Below are 13,947 nucleotides of genomic sequence, written 5' to 3' on the forward strand. Positions count from 1 at the left end.
TCATATTCGGCTTGTTTATCTGACTTTAATACATTTTGAACCTATGTACCAATTTTAACCTTGAACCGCTTTTATCATTATCATTATTATTTTAACAAAGAATTGCAACGTTGTGAAAACGTATCTCGAACCACGTCACATCAATGTACCCGTGGTTATCGACACATTTCGACTCCTTTGAGATTTGGATTTGGGTCGCATAAATGTGCACCCGAGTTTAAGAAAGTAAATTATTAAAGGCGCGCCTAAAGCGACTAGCGTATTATCATTTTGGGGAAGGCCGTGAACTTTTGCTAAACGGCCCATTCCGGAGTCTACGGATTTTTACATACACTTATAGAAGGCCCCGCAGCTTATGTATTTTTGTTTGTCGAGGCTCGTCTCATTAATTATTTAAAAGGAATTTGCAACATCGTGGAAATGCATCTCGAACCACGTCACAATCAATGTACACATGATTAGCGACACATTTCGACTTCGTTGAGACTTGGATTTGGGTTACATAAATGTGCACCCGAGTTTAAGAGAGTAAATTATTTAAAGCGCGCCGGAAGTGACTTGCGCGTTATTATCTTTTGGGGAAGGCCGTGAAATTCGCTAAACGGGTCGTCTCTAAGTCTAAGTATTTTAAAACAAATATTTATTGAGGGCCCCGCAATTTTGTATTTTTTATTCGGCGAGGCTCATCTCATTTTTATTCAAGGATATCCTAAAACGACTATGATTTTCTATTTATTTGTCTCTAAGAATAAAGAGAAAATCATAATCAATTAGCATTAAAAGTTCGGGCTTCAAGTTCAAGTCCGGGTCCAAACAAAAGGAAACACCTTCTAGTTTGAACCTGCTACCTAACTTAAGATCCGCCGCCTGCCATTGTAAATATTGACAAACCAGCTACCATTTGATTCAGTTCAACTTTAGCTTTATTATATGAATTGGACTATTGGAATTAACTATGTGGAATACAAAGCCATTTTTTTTTAGCTCTTTTTACGATTTGCTGAAAAATACATCAATGCTTAAAAACTGTCATCGAGCTAACATTAATCACTAACATTTGAGAACTAACATTAGTTACTAATATTATTTCCGTTGCTATTTAAAATGATGTTATTTACTCAAGTGAACTCTCAATTTCAGAATTAGACCTATTAAACCAACATGCTGATTTCCATAAACTATTTGAACCTGTTTTGTGACATAAACTATTTGAAACTATTTCACGACTACTAAAAAAAAAGAATTAAATATAATATATTTCATAATTCGTAATCACCAACTAAGATTAATTACAGTTGATATTCCATGTTTGTAGAAATAGATTCAATCAGTCCATTTTATGCATTCCAAAGTCATTCCAATACATACTATGAAATATCAAGTGAACTACTGCTTATACATCAAATTAAACACAAAGAAACAGGGGAAATTCAGAAATCCATTCCAACAACTCTTTACTTCCTTTCCTTTAAATTTGAGAGCTTTAGAATGTGTACCTGGATAATACAAGAAGATGAAGGAGCAGTCAGCAACAGTAATAACACAGCAACGCAGTGACAGAACAACCCACTGACAGATCAAAAAGGAAGGAACCAACAAAGTTCCAGCAACACCCAATGAAAACAGTAGCCAATAACCAATAGCAAACTCAGGAAGAACCAATTGAAACCCCAGAAATACCAAACAGCAACACCAATGAAACAACAACAATACTAGTTCTGATATTCAGCAGTAACAGAAAAGACTCACTTTTCAATTTCTTAGCTCTCTAAACACTAAACCTTTTAGGATTAAAAACCAGCCTGTTTTTTTAATCTCAAATTACTGAACTTTTAAATGTTAAAAATCCAGCCTAAACTCTCTGGAAAAAAAAAAAAGACTGAAAGAGAACTCCTCTTTTTCTTCCAAAAACCAGCCCCTTTTCTGTCTTGAAATGACCCTATTTATCACCCAAAAATAGGTATGGACAACATATTTTAATCAATCATTTTTAAGTTTTTCATACCATTATGTTTTGTTCCCCACACTTGCATGTCTTGTTCCCCACACTTGCATGTCTTGTTCCCCACTAGCAAATGTCTTGTCCCCCACTAGCAAATATCTTGTCCCCCACTATGTATTAAACAATGCCTTATTTTAATATTATTAGTGCTTAGTGGACAGAGCACTCAAATTGATCATTTTTAAAACTTGAAATCCCAAAATACCCCTGAAACTATTGAAATTACCATTCTACTCCATCAGCTATATCCAATCCTCCTAATCAATTAACCAAACTATAGCAGCTATAACCAATGTTAATTGAGAAATCCTAACAATTGACTAATTAAACACATGAAACTAACTCCCAATCAACAATATTAGGACAATTCAACAAGGCCAGATTCATATCAGAACAAACTTAACAGAACAAACAAGTATATCCAAATCACTAAACACAATCATCAATTGAACTCAAAACAGTAGGAAAGTCATCAAAACACATACACATATAATTTCAACGAATATGCAGTAGGATACTTCATGCGAAAACTTTATCAAAATGAACCCACATTAAAACGAAACCACAAATAGATACGTTAGCATAGATTCGAGGTAAGAGATATGACCTTTACTACTACACTTTCTTGCTTCGTTACGCACAGTGAAGACGAAACTCCAAAGAATAAGCAAAAAACCAATGAACAAGCTATGGCTGACCTTTATGCTAATGATCCGACGTCGAACAATGCTGAACTTCCAATGAAACACAGCTTCATTCACAATATTGTTTCGACGCTTGACTAACAAACACGGACTCGGACGGAACCTCGACGCACTGCCTCGACGTACGACTGAGCACGACCTCGGATGGTTGGTCTCGTTTTGGACTGGAGGGTGGCTGGTCTTGTTTTGGAGTGGAGGGTGGCTATGGGGAAGGAGAGGCGGGCTGTTTCAGGTAGTCGAACGAGCTGATGGAGAAGGCTGGCCAGTGGTCATTGGTAGTAAGGCTGGCGTGAAGGGAGGTGGTCGTGGTGGGCGTGAGGCGGGCTGTCGACGAGTGATGGAGTCGCCAGTGGTCGTTGGACGTCGATGGAGAAGGCTGGAGCTCGCGACTGGAGGGTCGTTAGGCTGTAGGTTGTCGACGGGAGGTGGTCATTTGGCAGTGGGGTGGTCGTTGGTTCGAAGAAGAAGGAGGGCATCCATGGATGTCGATGGAGCTTGGAGATGGCAGTGGGGGGGGGGGTCGTTGGTTCGAAGAAGACGAAGGAGGGCAGCCATGGAGGTCTTTTGGAGCTGGAGGGGTCGTTTGGAGAAGATCAAGAAGGAGAGGGGGCGGGTGGTTTAGGGTTTTTTGTTAGGAGTTTGGAAATGAAAAATGAAGTGAAGAAAGGGGGGGTTGTTTGGGCTATGGGGCAGACCGGGTCAGGGATGGGGTGTGGGCTTGGTATCCGGGTTTCAATTTCAAAGGGGAAGAAAAATTGTTTGGGATGATGGACTTTAAATTGATTTGGCCCAAATATGACTTAAAACTCTTTTATTTTGCCTTTCTATTCTTAAACTAATAAAACTAAAAATTTCAAAAATCCTAAATTAACTTATAGGACTAGATTAATTTATAAAAGTACTAACTAACTTTTAATAACAATTAATACACACAATCAAATAAAATCACATAACTTGGACATGAAATGCTAAAAATGCAAAAAATACATTATTTTGTGATTTTCTTTCTCTTAAAAACAAAACATGGTTCAATTAATTCCTAAGTGCACTATTAAATCTTAAATGTGCATGCATTATATAGTTTTGTATTTTTAATTAATTAAAACAAGATAAAAATTCACAGACAAAAATACAAACAATTATCCACAGATGCCACGCAAATTCTTAAAATTGTATAGCACGGAAATTTGTTTTATTTTTGATTTCTTTTGGGAGTAGTTTTCGTGATGCAAAAATCACCTGCTCACAGCTGCCCCTCTTTGTCCGAAAACACAAAGAGTTTTCGTGCAAAGATAAAGTGAGCGGATACGAGCGATTTTTGCCTGTTGGAATACTCCGTGTGAAGCATTTTTTGAAAAGATTTAACCGAACCTTTGTTTCACAGGTTTCCTACATATCCCTGGCTAAAAGGGAATCAGGTTAATGTAGTTTGGAAGTTTCGGTAGCTGGGACTACCATGGGACTGCATTTTTGTTGTTACTGCTGCTACATGCTGTTGCTACTGCTTTTCAATCTCCTTATTACACCGTGCTAAAAGAAAAAACAAGAAGCTAGACTAAACTAGGGATTACGACATCTTATCTATCGTCAAACTTGCTCTTGTAGTCTTCTTCCTGATTTCTGCGATGGGATTCATGCTGGGGGTATTTTGTTGTAACCCTCCGCATTACTGACCTCTAATTTGATCCTGAAACGTATTCCTCTGTTCTACAGGCGGGCTCCTGACTTAAAAGTAACACCTCCGTTCTACGGGCGGGATCCCGACTGCACAACTTTAAGATTTAACAACCTCCGTTCTACAGGCGGGCTCCTGACCTCAATCTTGAAATTTATTCCTCTGTTCTATACGCAGGCTCCTGACTTCAACAACAATTTAAAGATAATGCAGCCTCCATTCTCCAGGCGGGCCCCTGACTTCATCAACTTCAAATATAACAAACTCCGTTCTACAGGCGGGCTCCTGACTGCTTCAACTTAAAATATAACAACCTCCGTTCTATAGGCGGGCTCCTGACTTCATCAACTTTAAATATAACAAACTCCATTCTACGGGCGGGCTCCTGACTCCTTTATCTTAAAATATAACAACCTCCGTTCTACAGGCGGGCTCCTGACTTCATCTACTTCTTCAAAATATAATACCTCCATTCTCCAGGCGGGCTCCTGATTTCGTCTGCAACTTGCAATGATAACAACCTCTATTCTTCAGGCGGGTTCCTCTATTTTTCAGGCGGGCTCCGGACTTCAACAACTTCTTAAAATATAACTCCTCTATTCTCGAGGCGGGCTCCTGACTTCAATCAACAATTTAGAGATAATACCTCCATTTTCCAGGCGGGCTCCTGACTTCGACAATTTCTTAAAAACATAACACCTCCATTCTCCAGGCGGGCTCCTGACTTCAACCTTATTAAGAAATATAGCACCTCCATTTTTCAGGCGGGCTCCTGACTTCGACTACAACTCAAAAATATAACACCTCCATTTTTCATGCGGGCTCCTGACTTCAATTGTGACTTAAAATGTAACACCTCTGTTCTCCAGGCGGGCTCCTAACTTCTTCAACTTAAAATATAACAACCTCCGTTTTACAGGCGGGCTCCTGACTTCATCAACTTAAAATTTAACAACATTCATTCTACAGGCGGGCTCCTGACTTCTTAAAATATAACAACCTCCATTCTACAAGCGGGCTCCTGACTTCAACTACAATTTGAGATATAACACCTCCATTCTTCAGGCGGGCTCCTGGCTTCAACAGCTTCTTAAAGACATAACACCTCCATTCTTTAGGCGGGTTCCTGACTTCATCAACTTAAAATTTAACAGCCTCTATTCTACAGGCGGGCTCCTGACTTCTTCAACTAAAAATATAACAACCTCTGTTCTACAGGCGGGCTCCTGACTTCACTACTTAAAATGCCATACCTCCATTCTCCAGGTGGGTTCCTGACTTCAATAGCAACTTGAAATTTAACAACCTCCATTCTACATGCGGGATCCTGACTTCGACTTGAAATTGTAACAACCTCCGTTCTACAAGCGGGCTCCTGACTTCATCAACTTAAAATTTAACAACCTCCATTCGACAGACGGGCTCCTGACTTCTTCAACTTAAAATATAACAACCTCTATTCTACAGGCGGGCTCCTGACTTCAGCTACTTCTTAAAAATATAATACCTCCATTCTCCAGGCGGGCTCCTGATTTCGTCTATTTCTTAAAAATGCGTTTTATTGTTGTTGCTCCTTCCTGCCTTCTGAACCATTTTCCTTCTAACTTGAAATTATCTTTTTTAGAACTGCTTCCCTCTAAACTGGTGTTTCATTCCTCTGAAAACTGCTGGGGATAACACCAGTGTTTTATTCACAAATGTGTTATTTTTCTTCTTCAAAGACTACTTCCTTTAAAGCCGGTGTTTTCTTTCCATTGGAACTACTTCCCTCAAACTGGTGTTTTCACTTCTCTGAAACCTACCGGGGAAAACACTGCTGGGGAATTATCTTCCTTTTTTAAGACTAGTTACTTTCCTCCTTTTAACAACGGTGGGAATGACACTGATTCAAAGACCACTACCCTTAAAACTCGGGTTATCTTGCTTCTTCCAAGATTGCTTCCTTTAAAACTTGTATTGCCTTCTCCCGTATACTGCTGGGGATTCCACTTCCTTCAAAACTTGTGTTATCTCCCATCTTCCCCAAGTGGGTATCTGATTTCAAGAAAATTTTCGCAATGAGAGAAAATTCTCTGCCCCAGTTGGATAATCTTCTCTGTTGTCAATAACATTTACTTTCTTCTGCTTCAAATCAAAGAAAAATTTGTTAGTTTAGAACGTGGTGAGTGGTCGTGCTACTCTTGCTGGGGATGGTTTTTCCCTTTTTCCTTTCCCTGCTTTGCGTTTTATTACAAAACTTGCTGGGGATGATATTATTTGCTCGGGATGATATTCCTGCTGGGGATGGTTTTTCTATTCTCTTCCTTCCCCCTCTGTGTTGTCCGACCATCGCGAAACTTGGTTGATAATCTGTCGGAGTTGTTCCTGCATCTCGCAAATTTGTTGGGGATCCTCTTGGAATTTGGTCCATAACTTTTCAACTGTTGTTTTTTCCTGCTTTTCTCCAACTTCCCCTGGAAATTTGGTCCTCTCGGAATCTAGACCCATTCACATATTGTCTTGCGACAAACTTCTTTTCGCTTTGTCGCCTTATCTTTGGCCCGTCCCATCCACATTGTGTTTTTGCACCATCTTGGCAACTGGTAATAAGCTCTGAAAATCCTTTTCCAAAACAAACTGTTGGGGAGATAAAGTCTTTAGACCAAGAAATGAAAAAGTGATGATTTCAAAAAATAGAAAAAGAAGAAATCTTTCTGAACAAATGCTAGGGGAAAGGAAAGAAAAGAATTTATCTGAATGATATAACTGATCCCAACGATCATGTCGTGCATTCTGGTTTAATCAACCCAGTCTATTTGTATCAATCAATCTTTCGGACGGCCTCATCTTGCTGGGGATAAACAGGCACTCAACTCTTTACCAAATACGGATCCTTTCCGCCAATCTTGTCTTGTCACCTCATAGTGCCCTTCGAGGGGTTTTCACTAATAAGACTCTCTCATTTCTCTCAACTCCTGTCGCCTTATGGTGCCTGTGAAGGTTTTCACCGATAAGACTTTCTCATTTTATTTCTCTCAACTTCCGTCGCCTTATGGTGCCTGTGGAGGTTTTCACCGATAAGACTCTCTCATTTTATTTTATTTTTCAGTCGGGGATTGGAGTGTTACCGATATGACTCTCTCTGCTGGGGATTCTTCCGGCTATCAATTCATTTCCAGCTTATGATCCTCTTCTCTGCTGGGGATCAGAGTATTATTCCCATCTGTCGTTTGCATGACTTGGCACTTCTCGGATACTGATCGGGAGGTCTTTTTTGGACATCAATATGAGTTTTTGTGTACGGGTAAAAGAAAAAGGGTAAAATGTTCAAAATAATTTTGACGGGTAAAACATTACAACTCTTGGAATCAACTTTCTTTCCCAAAATTATAAACACAACTTCTGCCCCAATTTTTTTTTTGCTTGGGGGATTTTTTTTGTTTTTTGTTACACTATGACCGAGCCATGAGGCGCCTACGTATCCTCTTTGAGGAATCAGGTCAAACGTAGTTCCCAATTCCTTTGTTTTTCTTGTGACTTTCTTTTGTCTTTATTATTTTTCTCTTCTCTTTTTCTTTCATTTTCATTACTGATTCCAAAAGAGGGGTATGAAAGAATAAATAAGGCTCAAAAGGGGAAGCAAAGGTTGAAGTGTTTGGATAGAAGAAAGAATTGCCTCCGTCATTTCATTCTCCGATAAATGCCAAGCACAAACAAACAACAATTACAATCAAAAGAAATCATACATAATATCTCTTAACTTCGTCTGAATTGATAGCCATGTCGATGCATTTCCCTTCGATATCTGTTAAACATAAAGCGCCATTGGACAACACTCTGGTTACAATGAATGGCCCTTGCCAATTCGCTGCGAACTTGCCCTTTGCCTCAGCCTGATGTGGGAGGATGCGTTTCAGCACTTGCTGCCCCAATTCAAATTTTCTGGGGCGCACCTTCTTATTATATGCTCTTGCCATCCTCTTCTGATACAGCTGGCCATGACATACTGCTGCCAATCTCTTTTCATCAATCAGGTTCAACTGCTCCAAACGGGCTTTGACCAACTCGTCATCATCAGTCTCAGCCTCAGCGACAATCCGAATAGATGGAATTTCAACTTCTGCCGGTATCACTGCTTCAGTTCCGTATACCAACAAATAAGGAGCTGCACCTACTGAAGTACGAACAGTAGTTCGATGACCCAACAATGCAAATGGTAATTTCTCATGCCATTGTCTGGATCCTTCTATCATCTTCCTCAGTATCTTCTTTATGTTCTTGTTGGCTGCCTCGACCGCTCCATTCGCCTTGGGACGATATGGTGTGGAATTACGGTGTGTAATCTTGAATTGTTGACACACTTCTTTCATCAAACCGCTGTTAAGATTAGCACCATTGTCCGTGATGATCACTTTTGGGATCCCAAATCTACAGATGATATGGGAATGAACAAAATCCACCACTGCCTTCTTGGTTACCGACTTGAAAGTTTTAGCCTCAACCCACTTGGTGAAATAATCGATGGTGACCAGAATAAACCTATGACCGTTGGAAGCTGCCGGCTCAATTGGTCCAATGATATCCATGCCCCAGGCGACAAATGGCCATGGTGCTGACATTGTATGCAATTCTGTTGGCGGAGAATGAATCAGATCCCCATGTATCTGACACTGATGGCATTTCCGCACGAAACTGATACAATTACGCTCCATAGTGAGCCAATAGTACCCTGCTCGAAGAATCTTCTTCGCCAATACATATCCGCTCATATGTGGCCCACAAACTCCAGCATATACCTATGTTATAACTGTCGTGGCTTGACTAGCATCTATATATCTCAGCAATCCAAAATTTGGCGTTCTTTTGTACAACACTCCTCCACTGAGGAAAAATCCATTTGCCAATCGCCGAATGACTCTCTTTTGATCTCCGGTGGCCTGCTCCGGGTATATCCCCATCCTAAGATATTCCTTGACATCATAAAACCACGGCTCGCCATCCATTTCTTCCTCTATCATGTTGCAATAAGCATGTTGATCACGAACCTGGATATGCAATGGGTCAACATGAATTTTGTCTGGGTGGTGAAACATCGATGCTAAAGTGGCCAAAGCATCGACAACCTCATTATGAACTCTTGGGATGTGTCTGAACTCCACTTATCAAAATTGTTTACTCAGATCAAGCAAGCATTATCGATATGGTATGAGCTTCAAATCCCTTGTTTCCCATTCACCCTGAATCTGATGCACTAGGAGGTCCAAGTCTCCCAAGACCAAGACGTCCTGGACATCCATGTCTGCAGCTAAACGTAAGCCCAAAATGCATGCCTCATATTCAGTCATGTTATTGGTACAATAGAAACGTAGTTGTGCCGTAACAGGATAATGATGTCCTGTTTCAGAAATAAGTACCGCTCCTATTCCAACTCCTTTCGCATTTGCGGCTCCATCAAAAAAGAGCTTCCAACCTGGTTCCTCAGATAATTCCAACTCATCTATATGCATCACTTCTTCATCAGGAAAATACGTCATCAATGGCTCGTATTCTTCATTAACAGGATTCTCGGCCAAGTGATCAGCCAATGCTTGGGCCTTCATTGTCTTCCTCGTCACATAGACGATGTCGAATTCTTTGAGTAATATCTGCCATTTCGCCAATCTCCCTGTGGGCATAGGCTTCTGAAAAATATACTTCAGTGGATCCAAGCGTGAAATGAGATAAGTAGTATATGATGACAGATAATGCTTCAATTTCTGGGCCACCCAAGTTAGGGCGCAACATGTCTTCTCGAGTTGAGTGTACTTAACCTCATAGCCTGTAAACTTCTTGCTGAGATAATAGATGGCTTGCTCCTTCCTTCCTGTAATGTCGTGTTGCCCCAGTACGCAGCCAAACGAATTCTCCAGGACCGTTAGATAAAGAATTAACGGTCTTCCCGGCTCATGTGGAACCAACACAGGTGGATTTGATAAGTATCCCTTGATTTGGTCAAATGCTTCCAGACATTCTGTCGTCCATTCTACTGCAGCATATTTCTTCAGTAGCCGAAAAATGGGTTCACAAATTGCCGTGAGTTGAGCAATAAACCTGCTGATATAATTCAACCTTCCCAACAGACTCATTACTTCTGTTTTGTTCTTCGGCGGTGGCAATTCTTGGATGGATTTGATCTTTGACGGGTCCAACTCAATGCCTCGCCGACTGACGATGAATCCCAACAACTTTCCTGATGGAACACCAAATGCACATTTGGCCAGGTTGAGCTTAATATCGTACATTTGAAGTCTTTGGAAAAACTTCCTTAGGTCTGCTATGTGGTCCTCCTGATGCTTGGATTTTATGATCACATCGTCCACGTATACCTCAATCTCTTTGTGTATCATGTCATGAAACACAATAGTCATTGCTCTCATGTACGTTGCCCCAGCGTTCTTCAAGCCAAAAGGCATTACCTGGTAGCAATAAGTCCCCCACGGCGTAATGAATTCCGTCTTTTCCGCATCTTCTTCATCCATCAGAATCTAATGATACCCAACATAGCAATCTACAAAAAACCCGATCTCATGTCCGGCACAATTATCGATCAAGATATGGATGTTGGGTAATGGAAAGTTGTCCTTGGGGCTTATCCTGTTCAAATTGCGATAATCGACACACACTCTTATCTTCTCATCTTTCTTCGGCACTGGCACCACATTAGCCAACCAGTCAGGATATCGAGTGACCCGAATAACCTTTGCCTGCAGCTGCTTGGTTACTTCTTCTTTAATCTTCACACTCATATCTATCTTGAACTTCCTCAATTTCTGCTTGACGGGAGGGCACGCCGGGTCAATGGGCAATTTGTGAACCACTAGATCGGTGATTAAGCTCGGCATGTCATCGTACAACCATGCAAAAACATCTTTGAATTCAATGAGTGCTTTGATTAGTTCCTTCCTGATGTTCGGCTCAATATGATGCTTATTTTGGTTTCCCTGATATCAACTGCATCCCCTAAGTTGATGGTTCTGTGTCATTTAAGTTGGGCTTGGATTTCTCTTCGAACTGGCTTAATTCTCTGTTTATCTCTTCAAAGGCTTCATCCTCATCGTATTCCGATTCATCATCATAATCGACCTCTTGTACAATTAGTTTGGAATCAGATTGATTTTTTAGACTGGGTTGAAGATCCGTTGTGCATGCCATGTCATTAGAACCAATATAAAGAGAACTGTTCAGAAAGAGAAAAGAAAAAACAAAGTTAAAACAAAATAAGAAATGAAAAGTTCTCACTTTATTAAAATACGGGATAACAAAGTTTCACACTTTGCCGAATACAAAACAAAACTGGATTACAACCCTGGAATAATCCAAAAACAAGAAAGAAAAATCAGAGCCCACTACCAAGACTCCCTCCGGGTCAGAAGGGGAATAGCCATCCAATTGTTGATATTTGCCCTAGGCCCCACAAACTGTACATCTAACCTACTGGACCCTTCTCCAGCTTCTATCATGTTGACATCGGCAAACAGCCTTTCAAAGCCCTCATTCAAATCTCCATCTGGCCCAATCACTGGTCTGAGAACTTTCGGGACCAACAACTTTCTGATACCTGCTCTGACGAATGATCCGGATAGGCACGAGATTGGCTTAGGAAGGACCCATACTCTTTTCTTCAACTTGCGGGCCCGTCTCACATCCGCCGCTGTAGGCTTGAACCCCAACCCAAAGGTGTCCAGATTGTTGGACAAAGAAACCGACTGAACAATACCTTGAAGATCAGCCCCTAAACCTTTGCGTGGCACAAACCCGTTCTTCAACATCTCCGAGGCTACCATGACAGTCGCAGCTGCGATCCTGGGAAGTGGAAGGTCCTCGCCTTCAGAAATTTGATCCACTGAAACCGTATCGAAAACCTGGTAAACCCACAGTCCCTTATCATCATCAGTCTCTATGAATGGCACGATGGCATCACTTACGGCACTCGCATTGTCTTCCCCATGTACTATGATTTCTTGCCTATCCCACTCGAATTTGACCATCTGATGTAATGTAGAAGGCACTGCTTTGGCGGTGTGGATCCAGGGTCTCCCCAACAGAAGATTATATGACACTGCTACGTCTAACACTTGAAACTCCATGATGAACTCGACTGGACCAATTGTTAATTCGAGTATGATGTCACCTATTGTGTCTTTACCACCACCATCAAACCCTCGCACATAGACGCTGTTCTAGTGAATCCTGTCACCATCGACCTTCAGTTTGTTCAATGTGGCCAAAGGACAAATGTTGGCACTGGACCCATTATCAATCTGTACTCGAGTGACTACCGAGTCTTTCACTTCACAGTCAAATAAATGGCTCTATTATGTTATGTTCCCTCCGCGGGCAACTCATCGTCTGAAAAAGTGACCCTGTTGACCTCGAAAATCTTGTTTTCTATTTTCTCCAGATGGTTCACAGAGATCTTATCCGGAACATGGGCTTCGTTCAGAATTTTCATCAATACCTGGCGATGCTCATCTGAATGGATCAACAACGATAACAATGAGATCTGTGCCGGGGTATTCCTCAACTGCTCCATAATGGAGTAATCTTGTGCCTTCATTTTCTTTAAAAATTCCTCCACCTCTTCCTCGGTAACTGGATTCTTTGTCGCTACTGGATTGGCCCTTCTTAACTCTGCGGGAGTAAAACACCTGCGAACGAGTTAACCCCTGTGCCTCACATATTTCTTCCACAACTTCTTCCCCCCTATGCATTACCATTACTTGATTGTAGCTCCACGGCACAGCTTTTTCGCTGATTATCGGCAACTGCATTACTGGCCTGATAACAACTGGTCCGTGCATGCCCCCTTCATGGCTACTGGCTTGCTTGATATCCCTTGCACCGTTACTTTGGCCGGCTCTGGATTCTTGGCAACATCAGACGAACTTTTCCCTATCGCCACCACTGGCTTGCCTTCTTTCCTTTTCGACTGTATTACCACCTCTCCACTGATCGACTTTTCTTTCGGAATGACACGGATCATCATTACCGTTTGTGAAGGCTTCTTGAGTTTCCCTCATTCGTGCACTAGTTCGATCATGTGGGCTTCATGGTGTGCCGGCAACGGGTTCTGATTGATGTTGGGTGCCTCTGGCTCCTAGACCTCGATCCTATTTGTGTCAATAAGATCTTTTACGACAGACTTCAACTTTCAACACTTCTCAGTATCATGCCCGGGTGCCCCCGAACAATATTCACAGCTTACCGAGTGGTCCAAATTTTTGGGAAGGGGATTTGGAAATTTGGGCTCCACAGGACTCAATAGGCCTAACTGCCTCAATTTGTGGAACAGAGTAGTATAAGTTTCTCCCAGCGGAGTGAATGTTCTCTGCCTCTGCACCCTTTCATTCCTGAAGGTCTGATTCCCACGAAAACCTGGTCCCGAAGGATTCCTGTAGGCCCTTGGTGGTGGATATGTGTTTTGTGGAGGTGGGTATGTGTTTTCTGGAGGTGGATATGTGTTTTGTGTAGGTGGATATGTATTTTGGGGAGCCAGCGCATGCCATTGCGGGCGAACCGGAGGCTGGGTGTAAGTTTGGGCATGATGG

This window comes from Nicotiana tabacum, chromosome 7 (genome assembly GCF_000715075.1).
Source record: "Nicotiana tabacum cultivar K326 chromosome 7, ASM71507v2, whole genome shotgun sequence".
Lineage (NCBI taxonomy): Eukaryota > Viridiplantae > Streptophyta > Magnoliopsida > Solanales > Solanaceae > Nicotiana > Nicotiana tabacum.